At 49.1% G+C, this 22827-nt stretch overlaps 1 pseudogene; it reads right to left on the reverse strand.

The window, feature by feature from the left end:
- Positions 1-5104: 5104 nt before the first annotated feature.
- Positions 5105-22257, reverse strand: LOC139605363 (serine/threonine-protein kinase PAK 3-like; annotated as a pseudogene).
- Between the last annotated feature and the right edge of the window lie 570 nt (positions 22258-22827).

The following is a 22827-nucleotide window of genomic DNA, read 5'->3' on the forward strand; positions in this document are numbered from 1 at the left end:
ATGACTCTTCAACTAATTATAGTAGAAAAGAAGGGTATTTATTGCAGTGCTGGATACATGTGAACATGTTTCCAAAGACACGTGCAAGGAGTTGCAGACTCCTGCTCTCTATTTCTACAGAAAAGGTTTTACATTAGGTTTCTAAGGACCCATAATACATAATTATTACCTGCCTGCTTCATATTTTTATCAGCTGAATATCTATTACAGCTGCGCAATTGTACTCCCTTAACTGGGTTGGTGGGATTTTGAAATGAGGGAGTGGTTGTATGGGAGGAAGAAAGCTGTCTTCCTCATGGTGAACTCTTCTCCCATGGCCAGTTGGCAAGACCTTTTGACCTGCTGGTCATGGTCCAAGCCTCTTCTAACTGTTCAATTATTCTCAAGGCAAGGTATTTCTATGGTCTCTGCTCCTTCACAATTGCTTCCTCTATCCCTGTCACTCCAAGCTTTATGTTCCTAATATATTTGGTACTCTTCAACTAAGGTGCGTGATTTCTGCTAGCTGTATTACTAACTTAGCTTCTTACCTCATTTTAAAATCTTAACTAAAATATGCAATTTTCTACTATCCCAATTCTATTTCCAGCTGGCCCCTTGACTCATCTGCACTTTTCAATTACCCTAATTACATTCTCAGCTAACCCCTTGACTCACCTCAGGCACATCCCTGACTGCCTCTCTCCCAGCAGCTCAGAGCTGCATTGCACAGCGCTTGCTGTGCACCAGAGAGCACAAAGCAGGCTGGCTTGGGGGGCCTGAATATTTCTGCCAAACACTGTGCATCTCAGCCCTTTGCTCTGGCTCAGTGCAGAACTGCAGGATTGCAGGCGCTTCCTGCCAGAGCTGCGTGAGGCGCTGGCTCCTGCAGATGTGCCCTGCCAAGCTGTCCCTGCCTCACGCTGGCCTCGCTTCCCCTGGCACAAGTGCCGGGCCTGAAGGAGGCTGCCCTGTGCTCCAGCCTGCCGAGCAGCCCGGCTCCCTGCCCCGGTGCCCAGAGTGCTGCACACACTGCTGACCTTTGCCAGGAGTTGCAGGGCAGCCGGCAGGAGAGGAGGAATCCTCAGCCAGCCCAGCGGCCCTCGGCTGCCCTTGGCCTTTCCCTGCTCCTGGGCACACTCCGGACGGCCAATGCCTCCAGGCTGGGCTGTGCCCAGCACGGCTGCGCTTCCCCTCGGGAGCAGCCAGCTGCCACCTGGGCTCTGAGAGCGGAGGATTCGCCCGCTCCCAGGAACAGGCACCCAGGGCCCGGCTCTGCCTCTTGCAGCTCCAAGGGCCTCCTTCCAGCCGGCCTCTGCTGGGGCTCAGGCTGCTCCGGCCTCTGCCGGGGCTCTGCTGGGGCTCCACCCCGGGCAAGGCCGGGCCCGCTCTCACCTCACAGGCGCTGACAGCTCCGCACCACAGGAGACCTTCCCGAGCACCCTCTCTGATCTTTCTGCTTTCTCACTTGAGCAAGGCTCTCCTCCCGCCAAAGACATTGCACCTAGGGATACAAATCCAAGTGGCAGGAACCCCAATGCTCTCCAGTCACAGCTGAAGGCCTGCATCTGCACAAGATGTTTGGGCTGCCTCATTCTTCCTTTGGTTTTGTCTTCAAATGCCATTGTCCTTTCTGCCTCAACTAGAAGGGTCACACATGAACCAAAATGGGCCAGTGTGCTGGCCAAGGGCAGTGTGCTCTGGAGATGATGAATGAAGAGTCTTCCCAACTTTCAAAGCACACTGCAAAAAACACCAATCACTTGTTTTAAAATTTTAAAAGTTTAATAGCAATAAAATGGTTATTAAGATAGTAACAAAAGTTAGAGTAATAAGAATTCGGACAATCAGAGTTAGAACAGTAAAGGACAATAAAAACAAAGACATACAGACAGTCCTGGTGCCTCCTGGGCAATTATGCCCCGAAAGCACGCAGGCTAACAAAGGATTAGCTCTTAAAAGCAATAGCCTGTTGCATATTCATATATCTCATCCATGATGCATAAATTCTTTTCAAACAAAGGGTGTTCTCTGGTTATTGTCAAGTTCTCTCCCTTAATCCAGTTGGCTCCTCAAAGTCGCGAAGGAGGTGGAAGAAAGTTGGTCTTTTCCAATAAGGACGCAAGAATTCTTCTCTTGGGGCTTTAGGTCTCCTGTTGCTGTTATCTCTGGGCAAAGAATTTCTTGATTATTCCATCCCTTTCTTGAGCTAGTTAAAAAAGTATCTTACATCACATAGCTTCTATTTTACATAATGTTATAACCTAAAACTATATTTACCACTGAAATAATTACCAATATTTTTTTATTTGGAGGTACTTAGGAATAAAAAGAGGATGTATCAGCATTGGAAGGAGGGTCAAGTCTCTAAGGAAGTATTCAAGAAGGCTGCTGGAGCATGCAGAAAATAAAATAGGGAGGCCAAAGCTCATTTTGAACTTAGAATGGCAACTTCTGTAAAGGATAATAAAAACTGTTTTTACAAATACCTTAATGCTAGAAGGAAGGGTAAGACCAGCCTTTGTTCTTTATTGGACAAGGGAGGGAACTTAGCATCTGCAGATGAGGAGAAGGCAGAAGTGCTTAATGCCTACTTTGCCTCAGTTTTTAGTGGGAAGATGACTTGCCCTCAAGACACCGGCCCGCCTGGAATGGTTGATGGTGTCAGGGAGCAGAATGGTCCCCCCATTATCCAAGAAGAGGCAGTCAAAGAACCACTGAAATGCTTGGATGTTCATAAATCTATGGGACCAGACGGGATCCAGCCCAGGGTAATGAGAGAGCTGGCAAATGAGCTTGCCAAGCCAGTCTCCATCATTTACCAACAGTCCTGGCTCACTGGTGAGGTTCCGGATGACTGGAAGCTGCCCAATGTGACACCCATTCACAACAAGGGTGCAGAGGAGGATCCTGGTAATTATAGACCAGTCAGCCTGACCTCAGTACCTGGCAAGATAATGGAACAGTTTATATTAAGTGCCATCACACAGAATTTACAGCATGGCCAGGGTATCAGACCCAGTCAGCATGGCTTTAGGAGGGGTAGGTGATGTTTGACCAACCTGGTCACCTTTTATGACCAGGTAACCCGCCTAGTGGATGCAGGGAAGGCAGTAGATGTTGTTTATTTGGATTTCAGCAAGGCTTTGGCACTGTCTCCCACAGCATACTCCTAGACAAGCTGGCAGCCCATGGCTTGGACAGGAGCACTCTTTGCTGGGTTAGGAACTGGCTGGATGGCCGGGCCCAGAGAGTGGTGGTGAATGGTGCTGCATCCAGCTGGCGGCCAGTCACCAGTGGTGTCCCTCAGGGCTCTGTGCTGGGGCCAGTTCTGTTTAATATTTTTATTGATGACATGGATGAGGGCTTAGAGTCATTCATTAGCAAATTTGCAGATGACACTAAGCTGGGAGCATGTGTCGATCTGTCAGAGGGACGGAGGGCTTTGCAGAGGGACTTGGAATGGTTGGATGGATGGACAGAATCCAATGGGATGAAGTTCAAAAAGTCCGAGTCCTGCACTTTGGCCACAATAACCCCCTGCAACATTATAGGCTGGGGATGGTGTGGCTGGACAGTGCTCAGGAGGAAAGGGACCTGGGCGTGCTGGTTGACAGTCGGCTGAACATGAGCCAGCAGTGTGCCCTGGTGGCCAAGAAGGCCAATGGCATCCTGGCTAGTATCAGGAATAGTGTGGCCAGCAGGAGCAGGGAGGTCATTCTTCCCCTGTACTCGGCACTGGTGAGGCCACACCTTGAGTATTGCGTCCAGTTCTGGGCCCCTCAGTTTAGGAGGGACGTTGAGATGCTTGAGCGTGTCCAAAGGAGAGCAACGAGGCTGCTGAGGGGCTTGGAACACAAGCCGTATGAAGAACGACTGAGGGAGCTGGGGTTGTTCAGCCTGGAGAAAAGGAGACTCAGAGGTGACCTTATCACTCTCTTCAGCGTCCTGAAGGGTGACTGTGGTGAGCTGGGGGTCGGTCTCTTTCTCCGGGCAACAACAGACAGAACAAGAGGACACAGTCTCAAGCTGCACCAAGGGAGATACAGGCTAGAATTAAGGAGGAAGTTTTTCACAGAAAGAGTGATCAAATACTGGAATCATCCACAGAGGGAGGTGGTGGAGTCACCATCCCTCGATGTGTTTAAAAAAAGACTGGATGTGGACTTGGTGCCATGATCTAGTTGAGGTGTTAGAACATGGGTTGGACTCGATGATCTTGAAGGTCTCTTCCAACCTAGAAATTCTGTGATTCTGTGAATATAGCCGGACGGGACGTACATGAGCTTGTCTGGCCTTTGCTGCTTGACCAAATAGCAGCAACTGTGGAATTTTACCCCAGAGACACTTTTGGCTGGCTGGATGCTGCAGCTGGGCACTTGGAGGCAAGTCCAGGCATGCAGGAGTTCAGGTTTACCTTTGGTGGAGAAGCTTTAAGGCGAGGTGAAGGAAAGGAGTTGGTTCTGATGGAGGGTTTCGATCCAGAGCTTTATTCCTGGCCCACAGGCCTCTGAATCCATCAACGGCTCCAGGAGAACTCCCAACCGCATGGTTTGCTCGCCCTTTTACCCGGGGGAGAGGGCGAGGGAAGGAACACGGGGGACCACCAGCCAGGTACGGGGCGGGGAAGTCTCAAGGGACAGAGGACACCTGGATGGCCCAATGTCCTTCCAGGAGGGGAGGGCATCTTTTGAATTCTGCCAATCACTCGCCGCCCTTCTGGAATGCCAGGATTGACAGACAGCGCTCAGCAGGGGTCAGGGTGTGGAAAGGAGGGATGATTGACACACCTGGCAGGGAATTATCAGGGAGGAACCTGGGGTATCTGAGGCAAACCATGACATCACACCGCAACATACCACACTACTTAAAAAAATACAGTACTACTGACTAAGATAACATAACACATATAGTATATTAATTTTTTTATATATATATATATATGTTCATTTTAATATCTGTGAAGAGCCTATCCTGTAATATGTACTTTTCACAACATCAAAGAAGCCATTTGCACCTTTAATAGACAGCTGACAACTCAGAAGGAAATGCTCACTTGTTCACAGGGTGAGAAAGAAAGGATTCTTCCAGATGAGGTAAAGTTTCAGAAACTTTATTTCTTTACAATCCTACTCTATAATCCTGTAGGGTGGTATTTGCAGAAAAATGGACAGGCACTAAATGAACCAGCCTAACCTCTGGAGCTAACTAAACTAACTAACCTTCTAGAACTAGGTCAGGTTTTTAATAAAGCTGCATTCAACTTTGTGGATAAAAAGGTGAAGCAGAAGAGTTGCTGACAGACAAAGGGGTAGCAACCCAAATAAAATGACCCTTACAGCATCTACCAATTAGATTAAGGAAAAGATGCGTGCTTGCCTCAGGACAAAATAGAGCTACCAGTCAAGAGATGCTGGACAAAGTGCAGCAACCAACCAAACAATGCATGTCTATAGAAACCTATAGGATAGGAACTAATTATAAACTATGTTTAGAAGCACAATAAATGGCTTGTCCTTGATTCACATTGAATTGTGCAGTCTTTTGTCTTTTCTCCACATACTCCTACTCTAAATCCTACTCTACAGTCCTACTCTAAATCCTACTCTAAGATGGCTATGGAGAAAATGGTCCTGATATGATTATAGCACTGTTTGCTTCTCCATCCTCCTCTTCATTGAGATGATGAGTGGTCTCAGGGTGGATGCAGCCTCAGCTGATGTTACAAATGGATGCTGTTCACAAAAAAACCCCAAAACCCAAAAACAAATACAAAAACAAAAAAAGAAAACAAACAAATTAAAACAAACAAACAAACAAACAAAAAACAAACAACAAAAAGACAAAGAACAGTGAAGAGTGAACCATTACTTTCCAAGCTCAGGGCTTCACAGGCTCAATTGGGATTGCTCTGGGTCCTAAAAAGACCCAGAAAGAGGAGCAATGGCACCATCTGCTACCCAGCAGTCATGTGCAGGACCCTGCCATCACAGGCAAACCTGGCCCAGAATCCCGCTCATCCATTTATTCAGGTTTCTTTATCTTGTTGGGATCTTTGCCCTGCCAGTGCTCTAGAAATGGTGCTTTCTGTCCCTGAGTTATCTTCCTTTCAGGAAACTCCAATGACTCACATAGGTCCCTGTCTTTGAAAGACAGGCACTGTGCTAATTCCCACAGGGACAGAAAGCAATGTCTGTCTTTCCATGCCCTGCCCCTCGTGTGCTGGATGGCACCTTCCTTCCCAGCAGGGCCAGCCCAGTGGCACTGGGTCCTGCAGTTCCCTCTCTGCCACACAACCTGGCAGTAACCCTGGCGCAGTTCCCGTCTGCTTGAGCGTGCCAGGCAGCAGATGGGGCTGGGACAAGTCCCTCCCAGCTGTCCCTGTTTGCGTGCCAGAAACCTCCAAGGCTGGGCTGGGGGGCACAAACCAGGGCCCCTCAGAGGCTCACAGTGAGCCCCCACAGCCCCTCCTGCCACAGCCAAATCTCTGACTGCTCAGCTGGGACTGGCTTCCTTGGGTTCCTCCACCACCATTTCATGTCTCTGTACCCTGCATTGCTCTGCTTCAATTCTTTTGCCATTGGATAAAACTGAACACTCCACCAAATTAGAAAAGAGGGCAACAGAAACAGTCAGAGGACAGAGCACCTCTCTGCTCAGGAAATGCGGAGAAGAGGTGGAGTTATTCAGTTTTGTGAAGAATAGGCCCCAGGGAGACTTTATTGCCACTTTCCAAGACTTCAGAGTAGCTTTGAAGAAAGTGGGGGACATCTTTAACAGGGTCGGTTACAATAGGATATGGACAAATATTTTTAAACACAAAGGGCATCTAATCAGAGTAGGTCTAAGGAAGAACTTGTTTACTCGGAGCATGGTGCCACCCTGGCACAGCTTGCCCCAAGAGCTTGTAGGTGCCCCATCCCTGCAACCATTCCGGCTCCGGTGGCAAAGGGCTCTGAGCAACCTGATCTCTTTAAAGATGTCCCTGCTCATTGCAGGACACTTGCACCACAGGACCTTTACAGGGCCCTGCCAGCCCAGCCCAGTCTAGGATTCCTCACTGTTTTCATTTGAAGAGCACCAAGAGTGGAGGTGAGGAGGAAGGGGGCTCATCTGATGCCTTGGACTTGAGTGGAGGAGGAGCCCGTCCCTCAGACCCTGTTTCACCTGCAGCCCCTTCACATTTTACCTGCAGGAGCTCCTTGGCAGACCAGCGCCGCGCCTCGTCTCTCTGCAGGCAGCAGCTCAGGAAGTCACGCAGGCAAGATGAGAATAGGTTGGGCTGCTGCAGCTTTTGTCTTCCTCCTGTGGCTATCAGGAGTTGAGGCTGGGGAAAAAGGAGACACCAGGCTACACCTGCTTCTTTCCTATCTGTAACTGCTCTCCTGGGTCCCATTGATTAAGCTCCACTCTGCAGTGGCAGTTTCTGCCCTGGCAGAGACCCAGAGATGACTTTCCTTTACCAACCAAAAACCCAAACTCCGATGCAGCCACAGCTTTTCCAACATCCCACAGATCTTGCCTTGGCAGCTGATTTCATTGACTGACCTAGTTAGTGGGAACTACATCACCACAAGCACATTTCCTTCCCTGAAGATTCATACCAGCTTGAGAGGCTTTTTGGAAGAAGGACTTTGCTATACTAACTCTACTATATCCAAGGGTTAGTACATGGAAAAGTATCTCTGCAGTGCTTCTTGGTCCCTTAAGAGCAGCTGCCATAAAACAAAACTAATCAAGCTTTTTGTTTTGTTCTTGAAAACAATGGGAATTGGAAGGAAAGAAAGGAAATCCACCAGGTGCTCCTCAGGTAAGGAAACAAACATTTGGAATCTCATCTTCAACACAGACACATTAAGATGCATGCACAAATGTACTGGGATGAAAACACCTGCTTGGACACACAGGAGCCACCTGCAGCTCTGTCTCTCAGCAGCCTGAAAATTTCTGCTTTCCTTACATGGAAAAGAAAAACTTTTCGTCAAATCAGAAGGAGAGGTTCCATCCCTACGGTCACCCTCTACTCATTTGGCTACTCAAGTCAATGCATTAATGGTAGGCCCATCCCAGAAAGTGCCAGGAAACAAATGGGAGGTTTTGGCAGGCTCTCCACATCACCAGGCTCTGGCTTGGTGACGTGCAGAATATGGCTTGGGCTAGGAGAGAAACACGATCACTGAGTGTTTCAGCAGCACTGCACAAGAAGCAGAAGAGACTCTGTGGCCTTTACACCCTCATGCCCCAGTTTGAAGCATGTTTCCCAGTGAGAAGAAACTGCACAGTGGGGTAAGTTCCTCTCTAAAAACCGGTGCCTTAGCAACTTTCTTGTGTTTGGGCTTCTTTTCTTCATTTCTGGAAATGTAACACCAGTTCTGAGAGGCTTGCCTTGTGGTTTTAGGGGCATCTTCACAGACAGACAAGTGGGAACAACTTGAAACCCAAAGCAAATGTTGCCTGAGAAGAGCTGGGGAGTGTTTGCCTGTGGTGAGGCTTGAGCTGTCTGGCAATCCCTTTCCATGATGTGCAGAAACATCCAGCTGCTCCCCAGAGCTCAGTCCCTCTGGGCACGCAGGCCTCTGGAAACACCTGACGATCCCAGCCTTTCTCCTGCTCAAGAGCATCTAACCTAAGCTGAGCTCCAGTTTCTTCAGCAAGGCCAAGGATGCTCACTTCCATGCAGCTGACAGTGTCCATGGAGCTCAGCAGGTCTTTCTGATACTCCTCAGGCCAAGGAATTACAGTGTAGATTGGCAAGACATTGGCTGATCGTTATCCAGTGTGGTTCGTGTGGAACCAAGCTCTAACATGCTGACAAGTCAGAGGGACAGAGCTCATTCTGCTTTTGCAAGATGGTATTTAGAAACATAGGACACCAACTTGGAACTATCAAGTTCCAAGTTCCAAGTTCCAAACCTCAACTTGCAGAATCCATCTCAAATAGACAAAAATATGAATGGCAAGAGGCCTTGGAGTCTCCATAAAAATGCCCACCACTGTAACGATAACTCTGTGCTTGTGGCACTGAAATAGATGGTGACCAAAGAGACTTTGCTATTATCCTCTTTAACCCAAAGGAGAATTTCAAATCCAGAAATGGCAATGCACTCCCCTTGTGTACAAATAATTTATGCGGCTTTCTTTCCTTTTCCCACATCACCAGAGGTGACAAAGAGGGTTTTATCCTGACTCTCAGCTGAGCTCAGCCACTGGCCATGGTGGGGAGCTGGAGTCCTCCCTGTCATTAGAACTGTGCAGGCCAGGGATGGCCCTGCTCCTGTGGTAAAGAAACACAGCACCGGTGTCAACTGCCCACGTTGGATCCCAGCCCAGGCACCTGCCTGCAAGCTCATCAACTTGTTAAAGTACCAAGAAACAGCCAAGGGTTTGGCAAACAATTCTAACTGCAGTCGGAGAAAAACACATCCTAAACTTATCCAGGCCACCCACACACATGACTGAACCATGTACAGATGACTTGAAAGCCTGAAAGTTTCGAAGACCCACAGCATTTGGAAAAGATGCTACAGAATGGAAGAGAAGAGCTGTGTTTCAAAAATGAGAAAGCAAGCAGAACTGCTTGGGCATTGCTTTGGTAGTAGGTTTTTTCTCTTTTTCTTTTTTGTTTACTTTTCTTTTTCCTTTTTTTCTTATGTTTTCTATAAAATTGAAACTGGGAAGGTCTAACCTCCATTTCTCAGGATATTTATCACATGTCTACCCTCTCCACTGAAAAATTCTTGTCCTTCAGAAACAGAGTTCCAACATTGTTCAAAAAACAAGTGAGAAATGTCAGGCATGGCTGGAGGCCAAAATGGCAGGTTTCTGAACTGGTTAGGTTTCTGAACTGCCACTTCCCTTTCTGATACAACCAAAGCTACAGCAGATGCTGATGTGTTGCAGGGGCATTTTTAGAAGGAGACCTTGGTGGAAGTGGTTCCAGCAGATGGCAATGGGATTTTGTCCAATGGCACACAGAACATGGGACAGGTGAGAAAGACAGTGGGATCAGTGAGTATTTGCACCTTACCAAGACAGGAGTTGCATTCCAGTGAGGAACTTCTCGTTCCACCATTTCGATGCCCACGATTCCCAAAGACCATATGTCCACTTTGGGGCCATATGGTTGACCTGTCACCACTTCAGGCGCCAGCCACCCAGGAGTGCCGGCCACGCAGCTCCACCTGCCCTGCTCAGGGGTGAGCTGAGCAAAGAGGCCAAAGTCAGCTGTGGAGAAAACAACAAACCATGAAAGCCAGCTCCAATTAGGAAACCAAGCAAAAGAATTCCCCACTCTCAGGCTAAGAATGTGCTGTTGAATCTCCTGGAGAACTGTGCACGCTTGATTTCCTTGGGGCTTTAGCCAAGGGAGTATGAAATTGGCCGTTTCCAAAAAAACCCAGGTTTCTTAACGCTGCTCACAGCAGTGGACTTTATGCCCCTGAAGCTTTAGATTGTAGCTCCCTCTGTCTGGAAGGGACACACACAGAGCAACGCCACTCTTGACTGCTTGTGGTTCCTTATACCTCTGTGCACGTTGCAACTGTGCCTTCAGCTCGCAGCAGGGGTCCCTGCACTGCCACCAGCACCATTTCTGGGGAGCTGGCAGTCACTCCAAGCAGCCCCACACCCACATCCCTGGAACGCTGCACCTGACCAAGAATATACTGACCCAGCTTGACAGAGCCGTCGGTTTTGAGAAGGATGTTGCAGCTCTTCACATCTTGGTGGATGACGCGGTTTGAGTGCAGAAAATGCAGTCCTTGCAGGCACTGAGCGAGAAAACAGAAACAGGAGGGCAAAAATGAGTGATGTGATTTCATCACACAAGAAAGGAAACAAAGAATCTAAAAGATTCCCTCTCCAGGGGAATGGGGAGTAATGGCAGAACAGTAATGGCCACTGAGAGGAAGAGCTTGCTGCTCCAACACTTGCAGAGCAGGACCTTTCTAAGGAAAGGCACGTCAGCTTTTGAAAGAGCAACAGCACCTGCTGTTGTAGGCTGTGCCCTGCAAACCAGCCAGGATGACTCCTGCTGCAGTGGATGTGCTTTTTCCATGCAGAGGACAAAGGAGGGGTTTTGAAAGGAAAAGTCCCTCCCTTTGGTGTGAAGCGGATCACTTTTGGGTGGGAGGCTGCATGACAAAGATTTTCTTGCTGGCCTCAGCACAGGCTTGGAAGTATCCCACCAGTCACTTTCCGGGAGCAAAGAGCATTTTGGCTGCACTACTATCCTTTTCAGCGGAGGACTGTGAGACATGAGTCTTTTTTCTTTGCTGATCATTTCAAATCCTGCCACCAGCACCTTTGCTTTTACAGGCAAGGAATGCAGTGAAGACAGACTCCAGGCAAACATTTAGAGAGGCAAGGTGGAGAACAGCAAATACAAATACAAGAGACAGAGCGAGAATACAACAGCAGGAGATAAGAGTACTGGCACTGAGTACAGGGAGTGCAGGGGCACTGGCAGGCCTTTCACTTGAGATGCTTTTACTTGCCCATAGAATAGCAGCAACACAGAAACAAAGCTTGGCACAGGAAATCACTCCAGCTCTGAGCCCCTGTTTCCCAGACAATCCTGCCCAAGCCCTTGGAAACACGGATGGGATTGCTGACCTCCCGACTGATGGCTGCCATCTCATCTTCAGACAGGTAGGTCTTGCTGATGACATTGCTCAGAGTGCCTCCATCCATGTACTCCATAACCAGCCAGAGTTCCTCACCCACAAGGTAGCTGAAAGAAGGAAACAAGGGCGTGGAGATGAATGTACATGGCTAGGTTGCTGTGTGGAAAAGACGGGTTGATTCTTCTTTTCAGGTCCCTTTGAGACAAAGACAAAATAAAGGAATAGACATTCCCTCTTGGCTGTGCTTTGTTTGCCATCTGTGCAGTCTCAAGGAGAAAGGCACAGCTGTGAAAAAGGAGATGTCTTAGATGGGCAGCAAGCAAAATGTGCAGTTTAGTAACAGCCCAGATAAAAAACCTGTCGCGCATGGTGTTTCTGGAACAAAGCACCTAGTCTTCCTGGCATGCATAGCAATGGAAAACAGTGGCAACAATCCAAGGGAAATCCTTGTTAGTTTACCTGGACCTAAGAAGACACTTGAAAAAAATCAAGCTCCAAAACAAAGTGGTGGCTGTGAATATAGAGATCATTGATTTAGTAAGACACGACTCATCCGGGTTTTTGAACAATTTTCCAATACCATGTGCCAGCGAAGAGTCATGCAGACAAAATGCAATCTCTTCCCATCCACTGGAGATGAAAAGAGCAGTTATAATTAGCCAATAATTACAGCTCTATTTTCTGCCAGTGACCAAAGTGGGATTTTACCTTGCATGTTTGCAATATGTGAACAAACATTCATGGGACAAAAGCACAACTCACCTGTCTAAACAATTGACCAGGTTGGGATTCCTATTCACCTTCATGACCATGAGTTCATTGACTTTTAGTTCCTTCTTCCTCAGTCCTTGAAGATGTATTTTCTTTATGGCCACCTAAAATGACATTGAAAATCAGTAACTTGAGAGGTTGGTGGCACGAGACCACAAGACACATGGAGCGAGTGATTTTGCAATGACACAGCTGAGCTGTGCCAAACTGCCTTGTGATTAGGCACTGCAGTAATTAGGAACTGACGTTCCAACAGCCCATTTCTCTGCTCCCTTGGGAGCCACTTACAGGACACGTGGGGCCACTGACATTTTGCCTTGACCACTTGGTAACAGCAGTGTCTCAGTTATCACCCACAAAGCTCTGACCACACTCTCTGCTGCTTTGTTTGCGACTCAGAAGAAGCAATCCATGCCTTAAAACTCTGTGGATACATCTTGGGCTATGGGCAGGGCTTAGGGCTTTCAGGGACGCCTTGCAGATCTCTCCCTGTGTGCAGTTCCCAAGTGCAGCAGGTGGCTAAGGAACCACCAGTAACTTTCAGATGTATTTGCTGGCAGCCAGAAATGAGAATTCAGGACTCTGAAGCTGTAGCCCCAAAGAGCAGTGAGGTGCTCGAAGGCACCACCTTTGTTTCAGCAATGGAGAGCGAGTGAGCGCGTCCTTCTCTGAAAGGAGCCGCTGCCCTCCGTGCCTTCCTTCCGGCAGCTGAGGAGGACAAAGTCCCAAATGCATTTTGCGGGCTGGCACCAGTCTGTGCTTCTTGTGCCTTTTCAGCACAGCTCTGCCCAAAGCTCCAGCCACAGCTCACACCAGAGGGGAAAGCCCTCGAGTGCAGCAGAGTCTGCAGGTGCTGTTGACATTTACCTCTCCTCCTGTGGCAGTGTCGAGTGCTTTACAAACATCTCCAAAAGTTCTAGAAACAAAAGAGAAGCAGAGAAAGGAGAAGCCATTTAGATCTTGCAGTGAAAGCCAGCCCACGCAGGAGATCTGTGCTGTAAATGCCTAAGACCTGCAGGACACTGGAAGCATGGAGATGTCTTTGACAATGCCTTCTGAGCACACTTAGAAATTCTGATCAGCACTGACAATCTAAGCCCAGTGCCTGAACACATTTGCAGCTTGTCTGACTTCACACTTGATACCTATTCCACCAGCAAAACACCTGATGCATAGTTTTGTAAAATTAACATTGCTTGGACTCACCCACTGCCAATATTTTCCAGTTCAATGTATTTTATAATAGGATTTTCCATCTTCGCCATTCTCCCTGAGGGAAACAAAATGCAAGATGTTCACTTTAAAGCAGAGATCCCAGCTTCTAGGAGATACAAAAGGCAGCCCCAGTGTCTGGGGCTCTGAGCCCTCCCTTTGTGGACAGCTGGCTAACAACAACAGGAACAGGAACTGGAACAACAAGAAAAGAACAGCAGGTCCACAGCACAAGTGGCTGGCACAGAGACTGATTTCTAGCATCCTTTGAAGTGAGAGACCTCTTGACAGCAGACACACAGGGAAGCACAGGGAGATACATCCAGAGACTGAGACCAGAAGAGAACACCTACCAAGGCAAGTAAGTTTGTCATCTAGAAACATTAAGGAGAGCTGGAACTAACAGTGCCTTTGTTTTTTTGGGAATAAACACTGTGAGATTTAGAAAAGGTTTCCTACTTGCTAAGATTAAATGCACCTGGACATCTAGAATCAATTCCTCTGAACAGATGTCAAGTTCAGAACAGGAGGAATTATTGCCAAGTGTTCCCATCTTTTCCAGCTTGCAGCAGTTTGCCAGAAGAATGCCTCTGCATTTGTAAACCAGAGCAGCTCATGCTAGAAGCAATCCCGACGGGGCTTTCAGCATCAGGGCCCTCACCCTTTATGAGCAGGCTGAGCTCAAAGACGCCCTTGCCCGTGCCCCGCGTGAAGAACCACGCCGCTTCTCTCCACCCCGACAGCGCGGATCAGTCGCTCCCATTGCACTCGCCCTCTCGGCACCGCACACGTCCCCATCTTCCCAACTCGGCACGGCGGGCATGGGCACAGAGGACAGCAGTGCTCCTCAGGCACCCTGTGACACAGAGAGCTGCCCAGAGGAGATGCTGACCCTCTTGTGAGTCCGGGCCGTGCGACGCAGCAGCCGGCCCAGAGAAGGGGCTGCTGCCTCAGGCAGCTCCGCGCTGCAGCAGCCGGGCAGCAGCGGGACCCTCCCAGCTAAGGAAGGCTCCAGCCTCTGCACTCCCACCAGCCCTCAGGGGCAGGGCAGCGACCACAACAAGGCTGGCAAAGCCCAAGCATGAGCACTGACAGGCACTGACTGGAAGAAGCCAGAGGGAGCCTGAGCCCTGTACAAGCTGTTGCCCCCATTCAGGACACAACACGATGGGCTTTGAGATCAGCCACACCGAGGCGCAGATCAGTGCCCTTTTTGTCCCAACAGGTGATGGTAGACACAGAATCCACTGGGCTCTCTTCTCAACCCTACCAGATCTTCTCTGAGAGCACAGCACTGGCAGCTGTTAAGGGCAAGAAGCAGATTCATTGGGTTGTGCTGCAGAATCACAAAGGGCTTGATGTGTTCTCCTAGAGACTGATCTCAGCAGAGCTTCTGCCAGTGGCTAGGACTCAAGCAGTCACAGCCTTCTGCTGATCCAGGAACAATCCCTGCTTCTGCTTTTGGCAGAGAGGGAAGCCCAGGCAAACTCCAGCCAGTCTAAGCTGCCCTCAGAGGCAGCAGGAACACCCAGAGCTCTCTCTTGCTGCCTCGGAGCAACGCCAGCACTTCTGTGACACTAAACCGAGGAGAACCCTTTGGTACAGCTATGCTGACACGTGCACACAATACATTGTCCCTCAGATAAGAAAGATACCAGACGTACTCAGTTGCTCCAGGGAGTCACCCGCCATCTCCTGTTGCTGAGCAGCAGCTGGGTCAGCACGGGAGGTGAACCAAGTGCTCAGGCTCCACTTCTTCAGCTGGAGAGCAAAGGCTCCTTGGGACAGCACTGCTGCTTCTGCAGCAGCTTCAGTGTCAGAGTCGGTGTAGGTCTGAGACAAGAAATGAGTTTATGTCAGGAAGGTGTGGCAGAGATTGCCCTGAAATGCAAGAGAGATTGCCATTTGAAATGCAAGCCCTTAGGAAGCTGCTGTCAGCGACATGCAGAGCTCTTCAACTGGATTGCTTTGGATGTCCACTTGTGAAACCAAATGGTCAAAACCAAAGGCTGGTTTTACTCGAGGTCATAGCCAGTTTCTTGTTCTAAAGGATGACTGCAGCAACGACCCCTCCACTTCCTCCCAAAGACTCCTTTCCCCCTCCTAGGTCTGCAGATACATTTGCAGCTCCTCATTCTAATGTTCTACCTCCTGCCATGAAATTCTCTTTTTCTGCACCTTCCTCGGGACGTGCTCATCCTGCAGCATCTCTGGAGGGTTCAGTTCCTGGGCCTCATGCCAGCCTCGGGGCTCTTGGTTGCCCATCATTTGCTGGAACTCTCTGCAGGCTGCCAGGTAGGATGGCAACACTTCCACCTCAAGTCAAACAGAACAAAGCAGTCAGAGACTACAGCTTGTCCCCGTCAGCCAGGAGTCATCGACTGGGAAGAAAGTAAAGAAAAGGACAGGAGCAGATTCACAAGGGATACAGACAGCTTGTAGCTCGTATTCCAGATCTACGTGAGTGACCATGTTCACCTGCAAAAACACCTCAAGAAACAAGGTCACCTGGAAGAAGCCAGCAGGAGCTCATTCGGATGAGTGCTGGCTAAATGGCCAAGGGAGTAATGCCACTGTCTAGAGCATCAGCTGAGATTCAGCAGACCAGGAAGTGCCCTTCAGAGCAGCTCTGACAGAGGCCTCATCAGGATGGCCTCAGAGGCATCACCCACCCCCTGCTGCTCTGCACTGGAAAGGCAAGGAGGGCAGAAACCACCCCTTGGGTGACTGCAGTGGCTATTGCTGTTTCACTCACTTGCTTTTCTAGAGCCTTTTGTTCCTGAAGGAGGCGATTAATTTTCTCTTTGATGATTTTAATTTTTTCGTCTAGCCTCTTCTTCCTTGCCTTGATCCTAGCCTCAGTTTCCTGCAGCTGTGCCTGCACCTGTTCATCAATTTTCTGTAAACAACAACGGAAAGGACTCTCTTTCATGCGTGGAGTGGCTGCCATTCCTTCATTCACCTGTTTTTGTTGATTGCCCCTCTGCATAGGGAGATTCTTCTCCTCTTGGATGTCTTCATTCCTCCTCTTTGCTGCCATGATGTCACTCTGAGCTTCAGGCAGCTCTGCTTGTGGCTCTGCCTTGATGTTCTGTACACACAAAAGCAGAGCAAGTGACTGAGAGCTGCCATCAAGATCAGCTTTTCCCTCTTTTAGCCTCAAAATCACATTTATTCAGCCCCTTCTTTCTGCTTCCCTCCCCAGCTCTGCTTCCACTGTAACCATCCTGTCCCGGTGCTGGTCTCTGCAGATTCCAAGGCTCTGTCCTTTCAGTGCCTGTGGGACTTCCTGGCCTCCTCAGTCCCAGGAGCTCTGGTTTATGCCCCTCTTCCTGCCCTTCCCTCTGTCCCCTGGCCAGTCAGGCTTACCTGGCCATTCTCCTGTGGCTCTTCCACCTGCTGCCTGAGCTGCTCTTCCTGCTCTCGGGCAGGGAACAGCTCTCCCTGAATCTGGCATGGCATCTCAGATAAGGCAGTCTGCTCCTGCTCTTTCTCTAGAAGCACCTGCACAGAAAGCAAGACAAGATGGGTTTCACCTTCCCGTACGACCTTTGTGGGCCAAGACTCAAAGACTGCTGGGCTCACACGCTCCCAAAGCACTGTGCTGCTGCTCTGCTGGGTCCTTCTCTGCCCGTGGGGAGGCACAGATTCCAAAGTGACCCTGGCCCTACAATCAGGGGCCATCTGGGGCTGAAGCTCCAACAGCCTCTCAGGCAGCTGACAGGGAAGGTGTGGCATTTCTCAAGGGTCTGGTGAGGGCCTCCCTCTGCTTCTGCCATGTCCTCTTTGTCTTTCAGTGGTGACTGACACCCCGCCCTGTCCCACAGCTCCATCCTGGCCCTGCAGGTGGCTTCCTGGGTGAGCTCACTCCTTGTGAGAGACACTTCTGGAGTTCACATTCCCTTCAGGCCTGCACCAGCATTCCTCCTTCCTGACATCTACACTCTTGTTAGAAAATGGGGTCATTCAGGAGATAAGGATGCATGCAAAGATCTCTGATGGAAGTCAGAGAACCTCTATGGCCATCTGAGTAAATGGAGGAGGACCAAGGTGTTTCTTCTCCCTCTTTTGTCAACTGAGAATTCTGACCAGCAGTAACAGAGTTTCTCATAAGGCCCCATTAACAAATGCACTTACACAGCCCTGGGGATGCCAGCGAAGGAAACCATGTGTCATGTAATGCATGTATGGGCAAAGTCACCAGACCCCAACTACAGCATGGGATAGTTCCACTCCCTTAGGACATGCAAAAATTTAAAGGATAAAAAGAAGGCTTCAGGTCAGAAAAGGCTGGAGTAGGGAAACATGAGGGGAAAAAACAACCATCTCTGGAGGGGGAAACATCTCTGCCTGCTCAGGATCAGTCAATGGAACTTGTCTCTACTCCTCTCCTGAAGGGATGCCTTTAGGTGAGCTTTGCATCTTCCACTGCTTTGGAGCAGAGCCAGGAAGATTCAAATAGATAGACAGACAGATCTCACTTTTATAATCTCTCTTTACTGTACTGTGGTATTTACATTCTTTGAACACAGAGAGATATAATTCTCTCTCCTAGGTTTTTTTTAAGGGGAGGTAGTGAGAAACTTAGAGAAGAAGAGAAAACAATTATTATCTCTTCTTGCTGTTCTTGTTGTTTAGTACATGTAGAATGTGTTCTAGTGATTGTTTACTGAAAGTGATTTGTTAATTGGATTTTAGTGATAGTTGTTTAGCTTGATTAGCCAATTAGATAAAAGCTGTGTCGTGACTGTCTGGAGACAGTCACAAGTTTTTCTTTAGTAGCTTTTTAGTATAGTATCTCTTTAGTATAGTTTTAATATAGTACTAGTGTGATATAACATAGCTTAAGAAAGCATTTGTTTAACCTTCTAAATCATAGAGTCGAAGCACATTATTCACCACGTGGGGGTCACCCTGAATCAATACTGTCCTTTCTGTCGCTACACACATCAACACTCGGTAGCAGTGCCCCGATCTGCAGCCATCCTGAACTTGCTCTCCTGTTGCTTCAGTAACCCACACTCTTGGGGAATCTGGAGCGTGTGGGTCCTTATGGAATGCAATCAGACCCAGAGCGTTGCACTGGGAACTGCACTCTTTGTGCATCTGTGCTCGGGCAAGTTCTTCTCTTGGACTCGAGCACACTGATGGTGCTAAAGTGGCTGGAATCAGAAATGCAGCCCAGCCCCTCCCAGCTCCTCTAATCTCTGAGCACCAGCTGGAATGCAAGGGCATTGATTTCCTGCTCAATTCCCAAATACAACACACACTGATTCCCTGGGCTGCCAAAAGACACGGGAGCCGTTAACCTGAAAGTGATGTGTTTCCGCCAGTGCTGGAAAAGGGCAGGAAAGATTGAGAAAAAGCTCCCTTGCTCCCTGGAGAAGGAGAAATTACACAAGGCTTCTCCTTCTAGCAAACAAACAAACAAATAAACAAAATATGAAAGTGTTACCTACTCCAGTGTCTAAAGCACTTGGATGCAGTGAAGGGATGTTTGGCAGGGAAACAGCCCTTGTGCTGAGCATTGGATCTCTGGATCTAAGGCAGGGATCTATGGAAGTCTGCCTGAAGGTCCCTCATGAGCCCCCATTGTCCAGGCTAAAGCTCCCTCAGCACCTCCTCGCTGGCCTTGTGCTGCACCCCCTTGCCCAGCTCCCCTGTCCTTCTGTGCACGCGCTGCAGCCCCTCAAGGACTTTCTGCTTCCCAGGGCCCACAGCTGCACCCAGCACTGCAGCGGTGGCCGCAGCGCTGCCCAGCACAGGCCACGCTCGCTGCCCTGCTCCTGCTGCCCCCCTGCTGCTGACACGGCCACCGTGCCCTGGCCCTTCTTGGCCCCCTGGCCACACGCTGCCTCATCTTCAGCGGCTCAAGGCCGCCAGCCCTGCGTCCTTTTGGCCCACGCAGCTCCCCAGCCACAAAGGTGCCCATTTCACTTCAGATACAGCAGGCATCATTGCAAGGTGTACATCCTGGTTTTAGCATTACAAGACAGCAGTCAAGGACTTGCAGCTTTGCTCCCACTCTAGGCTCCAATGCAGTTTTCAAAGCAAACTACACAATAGAAGGTATCAACAGACACATGCAATGTCTGGTTTTTGCCTCAGAAGAAGGGTTCAGAACTACTCACTTTGTTTCTTTTGCCACACTAGACAAGAATGCCCCCCCCAGCTTCATGGACAACACAGTCATCTCCTTGCAGCTTATCAAAGACCAAGAAACAGGCAGACTCAGAGCACCTATCTGCTCTGCTACTGGCTGCTCTGCCTGAAGAGGCAGAAGAGCAACCTGACAACAAAGGCACCAAAATCCCTGACTTCAAGCAGCAGCTCTACATCCCCAGCGTGTCTCTGAAATAGTCCCAAGTAAGCACACCCAAGAAGTTTGTGGGGACAAAGCACCACAAAGAGCTTGTGTGGTCAGATCAGCATTTTTTTGTGCCTGCAGCTACTTGGCCAGTCTGTGCAGGGGGACAGGTCCCTCCACGCCACAGTGTCCCCTGTGTATCTGACAAGGCTGAGCACAGTGTCTTTGACATGCTCCCTGCTCTGGGATCAGGGAGCATCCATGCTCCAGGCTGGCCCCTGTCCAAATGCCAGGAAGCTGCTGCCTAAGCATGACAGATCAAAGCCCATTGTCCAGCTGTCACAGGCTGGGGGCAATCACCAGGTCCTGGCAGGACTCCAGCACTCAGCATCCTCAGCCAGCCACAGCAAGTGCCGGCTGGTCAGAAACTTGCAGCTCTGCCTTGCACCAAAGACAGCAGCACACACAACTGGCACTTACTGGCTCAGAATGGTCAGGCTGTGGTGTGACCACAGCTGGAGGCTGGCGCTCATCCACCTCATTTGCCTCCTCTTTGGCCTCCTTTCCATGAGCAGAGGGAGCCAGAGGAGAGACTGCTGTTGGTTCTGTGATCTGTGGACAGACAGCAGTGTGAGGGACAGAAAGTTACCTATAATTTATAACCTTATTTCTATTCAGCACTTTATTCTATTCAGCTCTATTTCTACAACCAGCTGTACTAAGGACAAATCAGAAACTTTGAGAACAATGGGATTCTAAGTCACTGTGACTGAATTTAAATGGGCTAATTCAACAGAATTGCTAATAGTTCTGAATTAGACATTATGCCCTGGCTACTATCAAGAAGCAACATTCTCTCTGCAAAATGAGCTTTTCATTCCTTGAAAGTTCTGAAATGGAAAATCAGGAAAAAGCCAGCAATGCCTTTGTTATTGCTGCTGCAGACATGGAAATGGATTTTCTTTCAGCCTACCCAGCTGGCCCTCTACACTCTGCTGCCACAGGCCAAGCTCACAGCTTGCTCTACAATTCTTAAACACCAGGAACATGAAATGTTCCTTTCTCACTCACCTCAGGATCAGCACCTCTGAATACACGGATCATGTGATCTGGAGTGGGCAAGGGAAAATGAACAAGGGCTGTGAGAAAACTGCCTGGGCTGCTGAATCCCACAGAAGAGAAGAAGTCAACCCAAACAGAGAGTATTTTTCTTTATCAACATCCCTCCACGTGACATACTTCTTTCACACAGCCAGCAAGAGATCAGGACAATAATCTTGGTTGTGCCTACACTTCGGCCTGTTTAGCCAGTAAATGAATACAAACGTGATCAAGAAAACGCAAATTGTTCTTCAACACTCAATGCTTCTGTTCTGTTCAACAGATAAAGCAGCTCTTGTTCTCTTGTCTTTCAGGTACTTTTTTAAAAAACAGAAGTTGCATGCACTAATTCCCATTAAGTTGCTGAAAACAGTCACCCAGAAAAGCTTCCCCAAAATCCCCCTGAGCTGTGGCAGTTCTACTGTGAAACAGCACAGCAGCAGCTCCAGGGCTCAGGAGCAGACACTCATGGCTTTAGAGTTTGCACTTCACTGCAAAGGGAATCACTATTTTAGCACTCAGTCAAGGGTCAAAATAGACAGTCAAATCCTTTCATTACAAAATTTAGAATAAAAGAAGCTTTCCCTCAGTTCTGGGGAGAACTACAAAGTCTTTAGAAGGCCTTCTGAGAAGGCCTCCCAGTCTGCATTTTGGAAGTTGTCCTGCTTGATCCAGCAAACTGAGGAAATGACAGACTCTGCTGCCACAGACTCTCCCTGGAGGGAACGGAAGCCCTGCAGGTTCCCTTGCAAATGCTGCCCCTGTGGCTACAGGCACCCCCTTTTTAGCTGAACGCCCTGACAGGAGCTTTACCAAACCACTGGCATCCTAATGCTCTTTCTCTTTCAAAATCAACCCAGCCACTAAGAAAGAGCAGGAAGACATGCAAAAGCCAGGTTAGCTTACACCCTAACCTAAATAGAGTTGAAACCTCTACTTACTTGCCAGGCTAGTCATGAAATAGGCGGAATAAACAGTGCCATACATGGTGCAAACTGCAGCAGCGAGTTGCTCAATCATTGTAGCACTGTTGTTCAAGTTTACCCCAACACTACAAAAGCCAAGACTCCTGTCAGTGTGCAGCTACACACTGACAAAGGCCACAATCAGGAGGATGCTCCTGATCTCAGCAAGCCCTAGGGCTGCTCTGGCACTGAGGCCTTCCGTGCAACAAGGCAACCTTCTGATGTCACCACGACGATGTGGCAACCATGCCCTGATATCACAAAGCAAAGTATGACAAAGCAAAGCATCACAAAGCATGTTAGTCTGTGAATTTATGCAAAGCAGTAACCAACCTCCCCTACAGCAAACACAAAATGGCCTCGGAAGTTCTCCTCTGACACAAAGCAGCACAAACTCCCCCCATGGGCCAAACCCTGTTGTTCAAGGGATCCAAGAGGAACTCCAAGAGTGCCCCAAGCACCTACAGCCTGTACCCCAAGTGAGCATTCAGATGGGACCCAAGCAAAGGAAACCAGACCAAGAAAATGGCCCAAAGCATTGTACAGAACCAGGAGAGAAAGCACTATTGGCATAGCAGCTGAAGTAATTCCTAACCAATCACCCCATATATCTGCATGTTTATTGGATGTTCCCAGGGCTGCTGTGTATGTACATCTCTTCCCCTGCTCTGCCTTTCTTCCCCTTTGGCAGCAGTGGAACTGGCAGCATCTGCCCGCCAGCAGCAGCTGCTCCAAGCTGGGAACGCGGCTGGCGGTGCTGATTTCCAGAGGCTCCTGTGTCCCAGGGAAGCCAAGGCAGGAGCAGCTGAACGGCGCTGGCGCTGCTGCTGCTCTGTGCCAGAGAGCCCCGGCTGGGCAGGGCACGGTG

Source organism: Agelaius tricolor, unplaced genomic scaffold (genome assembly GCF_023055355.1).
Source record: "Agelaius tricolor isolate 1412-34295 unplaced genomic scaffold, bAgeTri1.0.p SCAF_65, whole genome shotgun sequence".
Lineage (NCBI taxonomy): Eukaryota > Metazoa > Chordata > Aves > Passeriformes > Icteridae > Agelaius > Agelaius tricolor.